A 14,983-nucleotide genomic window follows, 5' to 3' on the forward strand; every position below is an offset into this window, starting at 1 on the left:
ACCTATTTTTTCCTTCAAGCAGCAGCATATTTAAAAAAATGGTGTCTGAATGAACCAGGTCTGTTCAGAGGTTCACTGAAGCATGACCTTTCTCAGCATGATTATTCACCAATAAATCCTGGTGTTACTATAGTAACTGTGTGACATCACAACTGCTTTTGCTCCATATTGGTCCAGATATTCTCTTTGTCTTTCTTCCCTTTCCCTCTCTTTCGCCCTCCTTTTGAAAAATGGCTGCCAGAAATATAGCAAGTATGTGAAAGTGCAGCTAACTTTCTCCCATGGCTGATGAGAAAGAGATTTCTATGTCAATGCCTGAAACCTATTTTTAAGTCCAGAAAGGCTCACACCAACCTCTAAACACTCTCAAACTTTGAAAAAGCTCAGACCCAGATTCTAATCTAAATTGTGTGTCTGGCCTCCTATTTTTACCTCCAGATGAACCAAACGCAAAGTTATAAATACACTGGAATCTGTTTCACCCCAACTGGGGTGGGTAAAATTCATTACTATACAGAGAAATAGATTAAACCTATAGTCTTGATGCTGCAGGCACAAAGGTTAAATAGCTCTACTGAAATCAATGCAAGTACTTAAATATTACCATTAGGGGAATAAGTAAGCATTTGCAGGATTAGAACCAACAGCAATTACCTTGGTAAAACAATTTGGAATACATTCACATATTTGAAAAATGTTATGTAAACTATGAGTCCAGCTGTCAGCTACTGGTGGGGAGTGTGATGGAGCGGAGGAAAGAGAAGAAGAATTGTACCTGCACAGCCAGCGGGGAGTGGCGAAACAACAGTGAGAAATGGTGCTGAGTAAGAAGACAGACACTGGGGAAACCCCCAACGCCATTGTGGTGACGCTTCATAAGCATGTGCTGCCGCCACTTGACAGGGAGGAACCCTATGCCCGGGTTAAAAGCAGCCTGGTCCATGGAGATGGGTCTGGAAGCTCCAAGAGGGGTGAATGGTGAAGAGCTGCCTATTGGCAGCAAGCCCACTGAGACAGCTCAGAGGAGCTGAGCAACTTACTGGCAAGATTGTCCTGGCAGTTGGGAGCAGATCACTGGGACCTGAGCAGGGATGCTGAACCTGAAAGAGAAGACAGAGACGTTAGTCGAGAGGAGCTGTGAATACAGTAGGGCATGAATTGCTCACAGTGGACCATTCTGACTGTGGATGCTAAGGTCAGAAGGGTCTCACAGGACAAGGACCATGTGGTCCAACTCTGGGCTGAAAGACTGTAAGAGTGGACTAAGAGCCAGAGTAATCTTTGAGTTGTGTAGAGTCGTTGTACCCTTGACCATCTATTTTAGACCTCAGAGGTTGACATAAGGTGGGGTGTAGGGGAGGCGGAGTCCCAGAAGACAGTGCCAGGGCTGGATTAAGGACAATATGCACGAGGATTAAGGGCTTCCTCCCAATTTATATTCGTGGCAGGGGAGAATTGTTGGTCTTACTTCAGTTCCAGTTGCAAGCTTTCTTCCCATAGCGGAACTGAGACTGAGAGAGATCAAGTGGAAGAGCTGAGGTGCGCCTCACAAGATAGACATGGGTGCTTCCACAAGGAGCTCCTTCTGTGAGATGTCCTGTAGACTCCCATGGAATAACATGCATAAAGACTGCCCAAAGCTCTGCTGAAAGCTGTTTCAGGTTTGATTTTTATACATTATTTTCTGGTTCTTTACAGAGTGTTGCCTCTAAGGGCTGCATGCTTTGCCCTCCGACAGTAGCTTACAGGAGAGGACCTCAGAAAGCTTTGCAAAGGTGGATAAATAGCATTCATCTAAATAAGGAAGCTAATATGCAGGGCGGACAAGTGATCTGCCCACAATATCACACTGCAGCTGTGCCAGAGCCAGGATTAGAAACCAGATCTCCCAATTCCCCATCCTTAGTTCTAACTACTAAATCCAAATGCTTTTCCTTCCACATGTTAAGACCAGACTGAATTCTGTTTGCAATGACTTCCCTCCTCCCAAACAGATGGTTGGTATTTCGCTTTCTAATCATACTATGAAACTGAAAATCTCTCCTTGTCAAGCTCTTAAAAGAAAATTGTCCGTAAGTAGGAAAACTATCAGCAAAGAATAAGATCTAAAGTAGCTGATGTGTTTAATAAAGTCTATCAACAACAGAGTCCCAACCTACTAATGGGCTTCCAGTATTTCAACAGAACTAAATTGTATGTTGTAGCCTGATATCTTATGGGAAATAACTGTGCATCTCTTTTCATTTATTCTGTCATTGCCTATTTATTTATTGTTTTCTAACATTTTCTATTTCCTTTCCCTCTTCAAAAGACAAACATTATCTACAACCCCTTCTGGAACTATGCAAGTGTAAAAGAAATGTTGCCTTACTGTTATGGAAACACAATGCCTGGTGCCATCCTGGAACTGTCAAAGCAAAATCCATTTTCCTTTTTGAGAGGAATCAAACTGCTGGATTTTCATAGCTATGCCAACTGATGGATGGATACGTCAAGCCAAAACTGTTTGCAATCATGCTTAGTTCAGGACATGATAATCACTGGGAAAAAGAACAGACATTACGCTTTCTAAAGTTCAGTGCTGAAAACTACTGCGCCTAGTGGCAATATTTATCATTCAGTCTTCAACAAAGCACATACAGTAAAAAAAGAAAAATAGGAAAGAAAAATATCAACAGTACAATCCACACCTATTTGTTCACTATAAGTTGTATAACCAAACCTTAATGAAAGTGTTAATTGTTGAAATGTTTCACAAAACATTTGGATGAATCTGCATTTTCTAACCTGGACAGCTCCTGACCAACTCTAGTCAGAGCAAGGGTAAGGTGAATAAAGTTCTTTGGAAAGAATAAAAGCAACCAATTTTTGTACATTTGCACAAAACCAAGTGGTAGAGAGAGCAATGCCTTTCCGCTGTATAGCAGAACAGGGAAATCAACAGCTCTGACCAGGCTTAGAAAGCAAAGAAGGCCTCCTAGCTGCGTTTGAGAACTAGCTGCATAGGTCTGAATATCCGGAAGCACCTGTTGAGCTTGAAGGTCTGTTTCCTCATTTCTAGGGTACTTCACAAACCTCACTACAAAGCAGAGTGCTTTCACCTGGTCTGTGCTCCATTCCTCAGGATGGAGCCACTGAACAGAACAGGCAAACCCAGCTCTGCTCCTGCCTGTTTTGGCTTTGATTTGCCAGACAAGTTTATCAACTGTGTACCTCAAAGTCCTCCCATGGCCTCAGATGATGGACACCCGTAGCACTTCTGGAACCTCTGCAAATTGGTGCCAAGATCAGAGACTTGGCACCAGTTGAAACACATGCACTGTGCATTATACCTTTGCCTCTCCCTTTTGCTTTGGTGGCAGGAGTGTTGTTTCTGAAGCAAAAGGTTTTAGATTCGAGCCCTCTGCCATAGGCACAGCTCAGCTAGGAAGTTTTCATATGCCATTCCCCTGCCCGCTGCAGAAGCCCTGCTGGCAAAGCTGTGTCTACACCGGGGGGACTTGCCAGCAAAAATGCCCAAAGCCAGTTCTGATCTTTTCACAGCCCCCACCAACATGACTCTCAGTAGAACTCTGTAATGCAGACAAGGCCCCTATTAACTCGTCACAGCTCGTAGTGCTGATTAGTGACAGCAACATGGTTGTTGTTAGGACAGTTTTCTAAGAGGTGATATGGGAGCCTTCCAGGGCCAGTATCCTCCTTCAGGTAATGTCATCCAATTGGTAGTGGAAAGGGAGTTAGCTGCCCTGTGATTTATTCATTCTCCCACCATTGACCTGCTAGGTGACAAAAAACTTCACCTACTGTGCCTCACTTTCCTCATCTGAGCTCCGAGGCTGAGACGGGATGCTGTAACTTCAGGAGGCAGCTTTAAGCAGCCGTTATGCCTTAGAATTCTGGATTATAAAGGACCAGTGCATCCCCAGCATAATTTAGAGCAGGGGTGGGCAGTTGTTTTGGCTGGAGGTCCATTTAATGAGTTTTGGTGAGCTATTGAAGGCTGCATGCACAAAATCTTTCAAAAGATTTCATCTTAACAAATTATAGATTAAAAAACATATATATTAAAAATCAAACATCTACTATAACATATTTTAATTTTATTTTTTTTTAAAGTTGGCCAGATTTATGTTTTTTGAGTAGTATATATAGATGTAATTGCATAATGGCTCAAAATAAAGTCTTACTCTTGTACACTGTGTGTGGGGGGCGTGAGTAGGAGGAGTGTGTGGGGGATGTGTGTGTGTGGTGGGGGGGCTGCCTGTGCTAGGTCCCACGAGTTGGCTGGGGGCAGAAGGATGGGGGGGATGAGGTGTAGGCAGCAGAGCTTGCCTGGGGAAGCGTGGTGTAGATGCGGTCCGCCCCACCCCTATCCAGCCTGCGGCTGCCCTGTACTGCTCTGCATGAGGCCAAGCCCCTCCTGCTCCTGCCCAGGGCAGCCTGCACCGTACTCCCACTTACACCTGCCCCGGCCACAGCTTTGGCCCCAGCCAGCATGCAAAGCTTTCTGGCAGTGCCACCGTCCACACACTCAGCTGCCTACAGGTGGCAGCTCAATGCACCAGGCAGGCAGAGTGGGTGGAAGGTGGCTAGGAGCTGGAGCCCTGTGCATTGAGGCAGGAGCCCCCCAGTTGCAGCTTCCCCCTGCTCACTGCCACTTCCCCACCCAACCTGCTGCCTGAAGCAGCGCAACAGGGGCTGGAGGAGGAGCTGCTGGAGGCAGGGGGTAGCTGAGCAGTACCTGAAAGGTGCAGCCACACTGCAAGCAACCTGCCGGAAAGCTGTGCACAGCGGCTGTGGCCAGGGCCAAGGCAGGCATGGGCAGAAGCACAATGCACGCCACCCCAGGCAGGAGCAAGAGGGGCTCAGCTCCATGCGGGCCAGATACAAGCCATTGGCAGGCTCCTGCCTGCAGGCTAGATGCAATTACTTGGCAAGTCAAATCCAGCCTGTGGGCTATATTTTGCCTACCCCTGATTTAGAACAACATCTCTGCTGTCTAAGACCACCTATGCTGGCTGGAGCTATCCAGAATTTCAGTTCCCAAGCCACTTATATCTCCTGTGCCTTAAAATGCCTGTGCTCTTATGCAGTGACAAGAGTATGGGGGTGTTTGTGGAATAAGAATCTTGCCCTTTGATTTTTTGGTGGGGAAATAATTAAGTCAATGGAAATGTTGCCTGCATATAGACTTCAGGACTTAGAAGTTAGTGGGGAATAATTTGTTTTTAAAAAACATACAGAGTAGTATTGAGCAAAATTGTGTCCAATGAAGTTTGAGAAAACTTTTCCTGCAAACACAAGCTTTCACATAACTCCTCTATACCATTTATTCCTGATCTACACAGCCAAGAGATGGCAGCACGCCACTGTTTATGTGCTATAGCAAAACAATCTTCATTTTCAAGGTATCTTGGAAGCATTTACTGATACAGGTATTGGTACTACCTACTGATACTGGAGGACATGGAAATGTTTCACACATCATCTGCTTTAGCAAGTCCAACAGGGCCAGAAGAGGTATCAAATTATACTCTTATTTATGTAAAGTGTAAACTCCTCAGGGCAGGGAACATCTAGTCCTGTGTTCATACAGGGCTCAGACAGAAGTGCAGCTTGTGCTGTAACTGGAAATGCTTTGCAGGAAGTGCTCTGAGTCACAGCGAGCCCCAGGACCAAACAGAAGTTCACTGTTGGATCCAAGGGGGAGGGGAATCTATACTGGCTGCAGCCTTCAGCCAGTTTCCCCTAGCAACAGCCCTTCCCCCCTGCCAGCTCCGGCTGTTTTCAGAATGGGAGTGGGGAATGGGAGCAGGGAGAGCTTCCCCAGTTAGCACTGGAGGGTGGGGTGGGTGAATTTGAATCCTCCTACCTAATGGGGGGCTCCAATACACCTGCCCCACCCTCCAGTAGGGGCTGAAAAAAACCGAGACTGAACTCCCTCCACTCCCTTTCCCTCCTCCCATTCTGAAAACAGTAACAGGCTGGCCGGCATCACAGACAGAAGTTACAGAAGGCGCTCTGTTTTGAAACATCTTCATCTAAACCCTCATGCAATAAGGGTGAAGATTTTCACCTCATGGACCATTTTTGAAGCGGTTTGCAGATGTGCACTTGTGTTTGGTCATAGCTATAGACTGCTTTCCATGGCCAGATTGGGCAAAAACTGTCACTTCTGGGATCAGGTTAGTCAGTGTTTTTCTTTGGTTGGCTCAGTAGGTTGAGATTCCAGAGCCTCTCTCTCCAAGTCTGTTCTCCAATTTTTTGCTTATTCCCATTCTCCTCCCTTGATCCACTCCAATTTTTCAACAACCTTCTTGGAACATGGGTACCATAACTAGATGCATTTTTTCCAGTACCAGTGACATGTCAAATATAGATAATAGAATCTCTTTATTCCTTCTCAATATTCCACTGTTTAGGCTTTTGAGTTTTGCATTATTCATAAAGAGCTTGAAAAAGTGAAGGCAGTTCTGCAATGAGCAACAAAAGGTTAAGTCTGGAGAGACTGATTTATGGGGACACATTACCAGATCTGTCTGCCCCAGCTCCATGACTAAAGCCCTTGACCTTCAACATTTTCCAGGTGGATGGAGCCCTGTTCTTTCATGGGGATCTCTTCAAGTCAATGGGGGCTCAGCACAGGCATTAATTTGCTCAGACCACGTTAGAGGGGTCTGGGTCTAAAAGGCCTTTCAGCTACACAAGAACTGGAGGGGTACAAGCACCAAGACACAAACATTGTTCCAAGCAGTTCAGGGTACCATAATAAAGATACATTTAGTGAATGCTGAGTTTGATTGTCAGGAAAAAAGAATTTGAATAGTCAGATTTCTTGGATTGTGGGACATTTTCCCCTACAAGAAGTGGCAGAATTTGGAGTGCTTACAAGGCTAGAAACTGCTGACCAGGATCATGCGTGTACTTGCAAACTTGTCAACTGCAAACTACATCAGCCTCCTAGGCCCAAATTGCACCCAGGCTTATGCGAGACGGTTGTCGTTGTTCAGAATAATTTCCTCTGTGCCAGCAAACATAAGAAGCTGAGGTTTACTTTTGAGCTGAGATCTGATCAATGCTCTTTCATTGTGCCAAAGAGAAAGGGGGGGGGGGGGAAGAGGGAAGAGGTAAACAACAGCAGGAAAATTCAGAAATTGTACAGCAGTGCAGATACATTGTATTAATTTGCCAGGAAAGAGATTGACAACAGCATGGAATACACTATGGTCTAAACCTAGCATGAAAATAAGATGCTCTTGATCAGAGACTACTACTGTGATATACTAGATACAGACAGGTCAATAGAAAGCTGAGCCAGGAATCTGAAGCTGTTTATATTAAGACGCCTATCTGCAACATGGGATAATGGCACTATAAGAGGCATGCTGTGTTAAGATAATCATATCTATGGTACATTAAGGTCCAAGTCAGAACTGAGTGTCTCTAAACCTTTAGGGGCCTATTTAGCAGAAATCCACAGTACGAAGCCTGTGGTGGAAGAAACTATTCAGGCTCCTATGACTCAGCGGCTGCAGAGCTAGATTAAGAGAAACAAAATTATCTTATTCATGTAGCCCCTCCTCTAGGATTAGGATAAATGCATTGGACTACTGTAGAAGATTAAGAGAAACAAAATTATCTTATTCAGGTCCTGTAAGTATTTATGCATGTGCTTAATTTTCGGCATGTGAGCAGTGCCAGTGACATTGCTTGAACTAAGGTGCATGCTTAAAGACATTTCACACTTTTAATCTAAGTGCCCTAGCTTAGGTCAGGAGAGAACAAAATAGACATTCCACTTTCCGCTATTTGAACACCAGTGATTTGTAGAAAGAATCACCTGTAGGAAAAATCATGTCTCATCTGACAACAGGAACTACTACATAGGTGGTCAAAGATTCATAGAAAATGAGGGTTGGAAGGGACCTCAGGAGGTCATGTAGTCCCAACCCCTGCTCAAAGCAGGACCACCCACAACTAGATTATCCCAGCCAAGGGCTTTGTCTAGCTGGGTTTTGAAAAACTGCAAGGATGGAGAGTCCACAAGCTTTCTGGGTAACCTGTTCCAGTGATTTACTACCTGCCTAGTGAGAAAATTCTTCCTAATATCTAACCTAAACTTCCCTTGCTGCAACTTGAGACCGTTGCTCCTTCATCTGTCATCTGCCACCGCTGAGAACAGTTTAGCTCCATCCTTCTTCAAACCCTCCTTCAGGTAGTTGAAGGCAGCTATTAAATCCCTTCTCAGTCTTCTCTTCTCCAAACTGAATAAGCCGAGTTCCCTCAACCTCTCCTCAAATTGTGCACCCCAGCCCCTACACCATTTTTGTTGCCCTCTGCTCTCCAGTTTGTCCAAATCTTTTTTGTAGTGGAGGACCCAAAACTGGACAGTACTCCAGAGGTGGCCTCACCAGTGCTGAACAGAGGGAAATAATCACTTCCCTTGACCTGCTAGCATCAGTCCTACCAATGCAGCCCAGTATGCCCTTTGGTAACAAGGGCACATTGTTGGCTCATATTCAGCTTATTGTCCACTGTAACCCACAGGTCCTTTTCTGCAGAGCTACTGCCCAGCCAGTCAGCCTGTACCAGTGCATGGGATTGCTCCATCATAAGTGCAGGACTTTGCACTTGTCCTTGTTGAACCTCATGAGATTTCTTTTGGCTCAATCCTCCAATTTGTCTAGGTCACTCTGAATCCTAGCCCTACCCTCCAGCATATCTACTACTCCCTCCAGCTAGGTGTCAATGGCAAACTTGCTGGGGGTGCCCTTGGTGAACATGCCGACTGTTCCTAATCACCTTCTCCTCCTCCAAGTGCTTAGAAGTGGATTCCTTGAGGATCTGCTCCATGATTTTTCCAGGGACTAAGGTGAGGCTGACTGGTCTGTAGTTCCCTGAATCCTCCTTTTTTCCTCTTTCTTAAATACGGGCACTATATTTGCCCTTCTCCAATCATCCAGGATCTCTCCTGATAGCAATAAGTTTTCAAAGATTATGGCCAATGGTTCTGCAGTCTCATCAGCCAACAGTCTCAGCACCCTTGGGTGCATCCCATCCAGCCCCATGGATTTGTATATGTCCAACTTTTCTAAATAGTCCCTAACCTGTTCTGTCACCACTCTTGGCTGCTCACCTCCTCCCCAAACTGTGCTGCTCAGTGCAGTAGTCTGGGAGCTAACCTTGTCTGTGAAGACTGAGGCGAAAAAGGTATTGAGCACTTCAGCCTTTTCTGCATCATCTGTCACAAGATGTTACCGCCCACATTCTGCATCATCTGTTGCCTCCCACATTCAGTAAGGGGCCCACACTTTCCCTGATCCACCTCTTGCTGCTGACATACTTGTAGAAACCCTTCATGTTCCCCCTTCACATTCCTTGCTAGCTGCAACTCCAATTGCACTTCGGTGTTCCTGACTTCATTACTGCATGCCTGAGCAATGCTCTTATACTCCTCCCTAGTTATTTGTCCAAGTTTCCACTTCTTATAAGCTTCCTTTTTGTGATTTAGTTTACAAAAGCTTCCTTACAAGCTTCCTTTTTGTGGTTTAATTTACAGAAAAGCCAAGCTAAGCCAAGCTGGTCTTCTGCCATATTTGCTGGTCTTCCGGTGCATTAGAATGGTTTGTTCCTGCACTCTCAGTAAGGCTTCTTTGAAGTACAGCCAGCTCTCCCGGACTCCTCTCCCCCTTAGTCTAGCTTCCCAGGGGATCCAGGCCATGACCTTCCTGAGTGCGTTGAAGTCTCCTTTTCTGAAGTCCTGGATCCTTAGTTTCCTGCCCTCCATCCTTCCATTCCTCAGGATCCTGAGCTCAATCATCTCATCATCACTGCTGCCCAAGTTGCCATGCACTACTACATTCCCCACCAATTCATCCCTGTTTGTGAGCAGCAGGTCAAGAAGAGCATGCCCCATGTGCCCCCTAGTTGGCTGCTCCAGCACTTGCACCAGGAAGTTGTCCCCAACACTCTCCAAAAGCTTCCTGGATTGCCTGCACACTGCAGTATTACCCTCCCAGCAGATGCCATGGTGATTGAGGTCCCCCATGAGAACCAGGGCTGGTGACTGGGAAACTTCTACTAGCTGTTTGAAGAAAGTCTCATCTACCACATCCTCTTGGCTTGGTGGTCTACAGCAGATACCCACTACAACAACACCCTTGTTGCTCTTCCCTTTAACCTTAACCCACAGACTTTCAACAGGCCTATCTCCACTTTCATACTGGAGCTCTGAGCGATCATGTGACTCTTTTACATGAAGTGCAACTCCTCCTACTCTTCTGCCATGCCTGTCCTTCTTGAACAGTTTGTACCCATCCATGACAGTGCTCCAGTCATGCGAGCTCCCACCAAGTCTCTGTTACTCCATAGTCATAGTGCCGTGACCGTGCAAGGACTTCCCATTCTTTCTGCTTGTTTCCCAGGCTCCATGCATTTGTGTACAGGCCTGAGGCAACTAGATTGCCCTTATTCCTCGGGAAGTATGACAGCACCTCCCCTGTTGCCCCCTCCTCCTTGTGCTTCCTTCAGGTCTCCCACTTCCCCGCTTACCTCAGGGCTTTGGTCTCCATCCCCCAGTGAACCTAGTTTAAAGCCCTCTTCACTAGGTTAGCAAGCCTGTCTGCAAAGTTGCTCTTCTCTCTCTTTTTCAGGTGGATCCCTTCTCTTCCCAGCAATCCTTCTTCTTGGAACATCATTCCATGGTCAAAGAAGCCAAAGCCCTGCTGGCAACACCACCTGCGTAGCCAGGTACTGATCTGCAGGAAGCATCTATTCCTGCCTGGGCCCTTTGTTGACTGGAAAGATTGAAGAGAACAACGACCAGAGCCCCAGACCCCTTTACCCTTACAACCAGAGCCCTGTAGTCACTTTTGATTTGCTCAGGGTCTCCCCTGGCAGCATCATTGGTGCCCGCATGGATAAACAGCATGGTAGTCAGAGGGCCGGATGAGTCTCAGTAATCCCTCCATAACATCTTGGATCTGGGTTCCAGGCAAGTAGCAGACTTCCTAACATAACAGGTCAAGTCAGCAGATGGCTCCTTCTGTCCCCCACAGAAGTGAGTCTCTAACCACCACCACCCATCGCTTCTTCTTAATGGTGGTTGTCCTTCCCTCCTTGGTGAGGCCTGTCCTGTCCTTCTCTACCAATTGAACATGATCCTCCCTCTCTGTTGCTAGAGCTGCATAGCTGTTCTCCAGACAAACTGCTGCAGGTAGAGGTAAAGATTTCTGCTTGCTGTCAGAGGACACAAGCCCTGTTGCTTAATGGCCAATGGTCCCCTTGGCCATAGTGTGTAATGCAAAGGTACGGAGTTCTGACTCAGGCTGCTCACCGCAGGCTCTGTGAAGCACAGACCTCTTGTGGGAAGCTCAGATCCCAGTAACAAGACTACTGCAGAGCACAAAGGAGAAACAAGGCTGAGAAGTGCTTGGGAAAGAAAGTAATTATTATAGTAACAAGGATGAGAAATCCACCAGATTATTGCTCTCATGTTTAGTTCATACTGTCTTCCATTGCCATCCTCCACAGCAAGCCTCCAGCAATCCATTTCAGAATGAAAGGGTCTTTTGTTGTGTGAGCACCTCTGGGGATGCTAGTACTGTGCAGGCAAAGGGAATGAGAGAAAAGAGGGAAGTGCCTATTGTGTAGAAGGCTGGATTTAGCCAGGCCCCAAAGACTGCTTTTATGTAAACTGGTATTACATACAGAGCCAGGTATAAGTGAGGTCTCTGAACTCTCCAGAGCACAGGACTTGTTACCTTCCAGTGCTGCTCCCTCCCCAACTCCAACACAAGTCCTAGCCACTCCAGGGGTGGCTGAAAGACAAGTGAGTCATGAGCCTGTGGGCACGTCTACACATGCATTTAGGCACACCTAAATGTAATGCGCATTAGCTTATTGTGCATTAAGGTGATTCAGGCTCGCATCTACACGTACACACGTTAAAGCACATTAATGCCATGTGCACAGACTGATGTGGGATTAAAGTTAGCTCCATGTTGGATCATACACAGGGTTAATGCGCCTTAACACATCTACACGTGCTTTAAAGCACTTCAGCTATTCACGCCTAAATTTGTTCTTTTGCAGGTATCAAATTTAGGTGCAAATAGCCTAAAAATCACCATTTTTAAGGGGCATTAAGGGAACGCACGTGTAGAAATACACCTTTAATGCACCTTAAATTGGGATAAAGTGCTTTAAATCAGTATGTGTAGACACGACCTGTATCCCCTATCCTCCATCCCCTTACCAACCAGCAGAGTTAGGCCTGAAAAGAAAAGGCAGCACACTGCACTCTACAGGATTGTGCAGCGAATGCATCTCCTGGGTGATCTAGGAATGCATCTCCTGGGAGGTCTGGGAAGAAATGCATCTCCACGAGTAAATTCCTTCTCAAACTTGCTTGTATTTCAAAGCAGCATGTCTCCACACTGCGCTCAACCAGGCTCAGATGAGCTCATAACATCAAGCAGTGCTCCGATGGCACCACAGACTGGCGCCTTCCCGACACCGGATCTGCAAGTGTCCCAGCAACATGCAAATCCAGCATCAGATCTTAATTTAGAAGAGCCACCTCTCTGGTCCTTCAGTTGGTTTTATGCACAAAATTTGCTGCCTTGGCTGCAACAGAAAAAGATTCTGAGGGAGAAAGGTTATCACAGCGTTATTGCCTGTAAGCCTTACACTCGTGGATTTTCCTGTCAGTGACAAGATGGCTTAGCCTTCAAACAGAATCTCTCCGCATGCTGTTCATCTGTCAAGAGAAATGGATAACATAACTCATGATAACCTTCTTGCTTAGCATATGTGCTCAAAGACGATCTTTTCCAAGACTCGCCCAAAAGCCAGCATCTCAAAGACTGAACTGGAAACATTTACTTGGCAAGCTTTGTTCAAAGAAAAGTTATGAAATGTTTTCTCTAACATGGAAAAATTTGCCATGTGGCAGATTCTCATTAAGGCCTGTATTCCCCCTCCCATTTCCCCTCATGCTGCTAGATGATTACTGTGCTTCGTTTCTGTCTCTACTGCATGTAGAGATAAACACAGATGAAAAATTCAGATCCAAGATTTGCTAAGCTATAGAGCTGGGCTTTGGGATTGGACCTTCTCAAATACAACTACTGGAGAGAAAATGTACAGTATATTCAGTATATTCTCTTCCAGATTTCAAGCATGAGATGAACTTCTATTCCACACATCCTTAAAACCCTGGGCACAAAAGCTAGTGGCAAGGCAAAGACTAACAGCAAGAACAAGATCAGAGGCTTGTTTAAAGGTGAGCTTTACCCCAAGGGGAAATGTTGCCTGAATACAGATTAATGGGTAACGCCTTAGGAAAGTAAATGGAAGGAAGAGGGGAAATATGTTAAATGGGATAATGAAACACACACTCTAAGTGTGGCTATGCCTCCCCTTCAGTCCTACAGAGTGGATAACAGCCTACTAGTGCTATCTAATAGCACTCAGTTTGTGTGACTTCATGGTCTCCTTCTTAGTGAGTTAGCATAGCAGGTGAAATATTCGTTATCATGAAGGCATGGCTCAGTACACAATACATTATGTGTTAATAACATTATGAATGCACACCAGTGTTGCCAACCCCAAAACACTGATTTTTTTCCTCAAACTGGAAGCATCTAACCCCCCTCAGAACCCAGAGCACTACAGTACATTATATATTAGCTACATTACCATTCATTATAAACAAATGAATGAGTGATGGACCCGACATGCTAGAGAGCCAAACAGGTCCCTGTTGTAAAAGCCTGGAACTTCACACCCTCTACTAGAGATGCACCCATTACACCAAGGATCAATTTTCCCCATGGTGTCTAGTATGACATCAGCATCATGGCTAGGGTACAATCACCAACAAACATTACAGCAGCCTGGCTGGGAGGGAAATGTGATCGTTATCGTATCTCTTGCAAAATACAGAATATAATATCTTGCTCTATTTGCTTATGTTGGCAGACATTTCATTGTCCTCATGGTACTTTCGGCTGTCTTGTCTAAACTGATGAAAAAAATAGCGCACTTGGGGAATTGCACATTCAGAATTAGCGTAATGTAAAAATAGAGTGATGATGTATTCGTATCTGCAAGCATCCTGCAGGCACTGAAACTGGTATTACCCTAGGGTGAATCTGTAATTCATTTGTATATGTTAACAGGCAATAGTTGGCCAATGGTTACAATAATGGATTTCTGTATAGGATTCATTTGCTAAGAGAAGTTATGAATTGACCCAGAAAGAATGCGTAATTACAAATTCCTTAGTGGGGTTTGAGTATTCACAGCTGAGATTTAAGTAAACACTGATTTTCTCTTTTAAGGAAGAGTGGATATTAGGGCCATGAGATGAAATTTGCAATAACTCTGCTATCCAGCTGCAAGTAAACTTTGCAGATATATATGCACACAGCAGAGATCTACCTATCAAGTTTTGTGTCCTGGGCAAAACTTCCCTGGGGGAGTGGGAAGGGAGGCAAGCATCACAGAGGAGGGGGAGGGGAAAGGAAGGTGGTCAGTCCTACCTGGACTCAAAGACCCCACTGGCAGGGTTTGAATTACACATCGACCCGGGGTGGGGGTGGGGTCTGCAAAAAAAATTGGGCTGCCCATTACGATGCCCTACTAAAATCAGGCAGAGCCGTCTCTTTTGGAGGGGGGGGCGGGGGTGAATCGGGGTGACTGGCCCAGGCCCCGCACTTTGGTGGGGCCTGCAGACAGTGCTGTACAGGCCCCGTGGACAGCACTATTGGAACGTACCGAGGATGCCACCACTCCGCACGGCTGCCGCCCACCGCCAGGTTCACACTCTGGCTACGCACCACCCCTCTCCGCCCCATGCTCCAGCTGCTCCCCATCCCCCCCCCAAGACTGATATGCCCTGCACACCCCTAGGGTCGGCTCTGCTCCCAGGTTATGGTTTCAAATCTTATAGGGGGGCTTTCATCTCTTGGGGGGGGGG

This window comes from Gavialis gangeticus, unplaced genomic scaffold, assembly GCF_001723915.1.
Source record: "Gavialis gangeticus isolate Ggan-Ray unplaced genomic scaffold, GavGan_comp1, whole genome shotgun sequence".
Lineage (NCBI taxonomy): Eukaryota > Metazoa > Chordata > Crocodylia > Gavialidae > Gavialis > Gavialis gangeticus.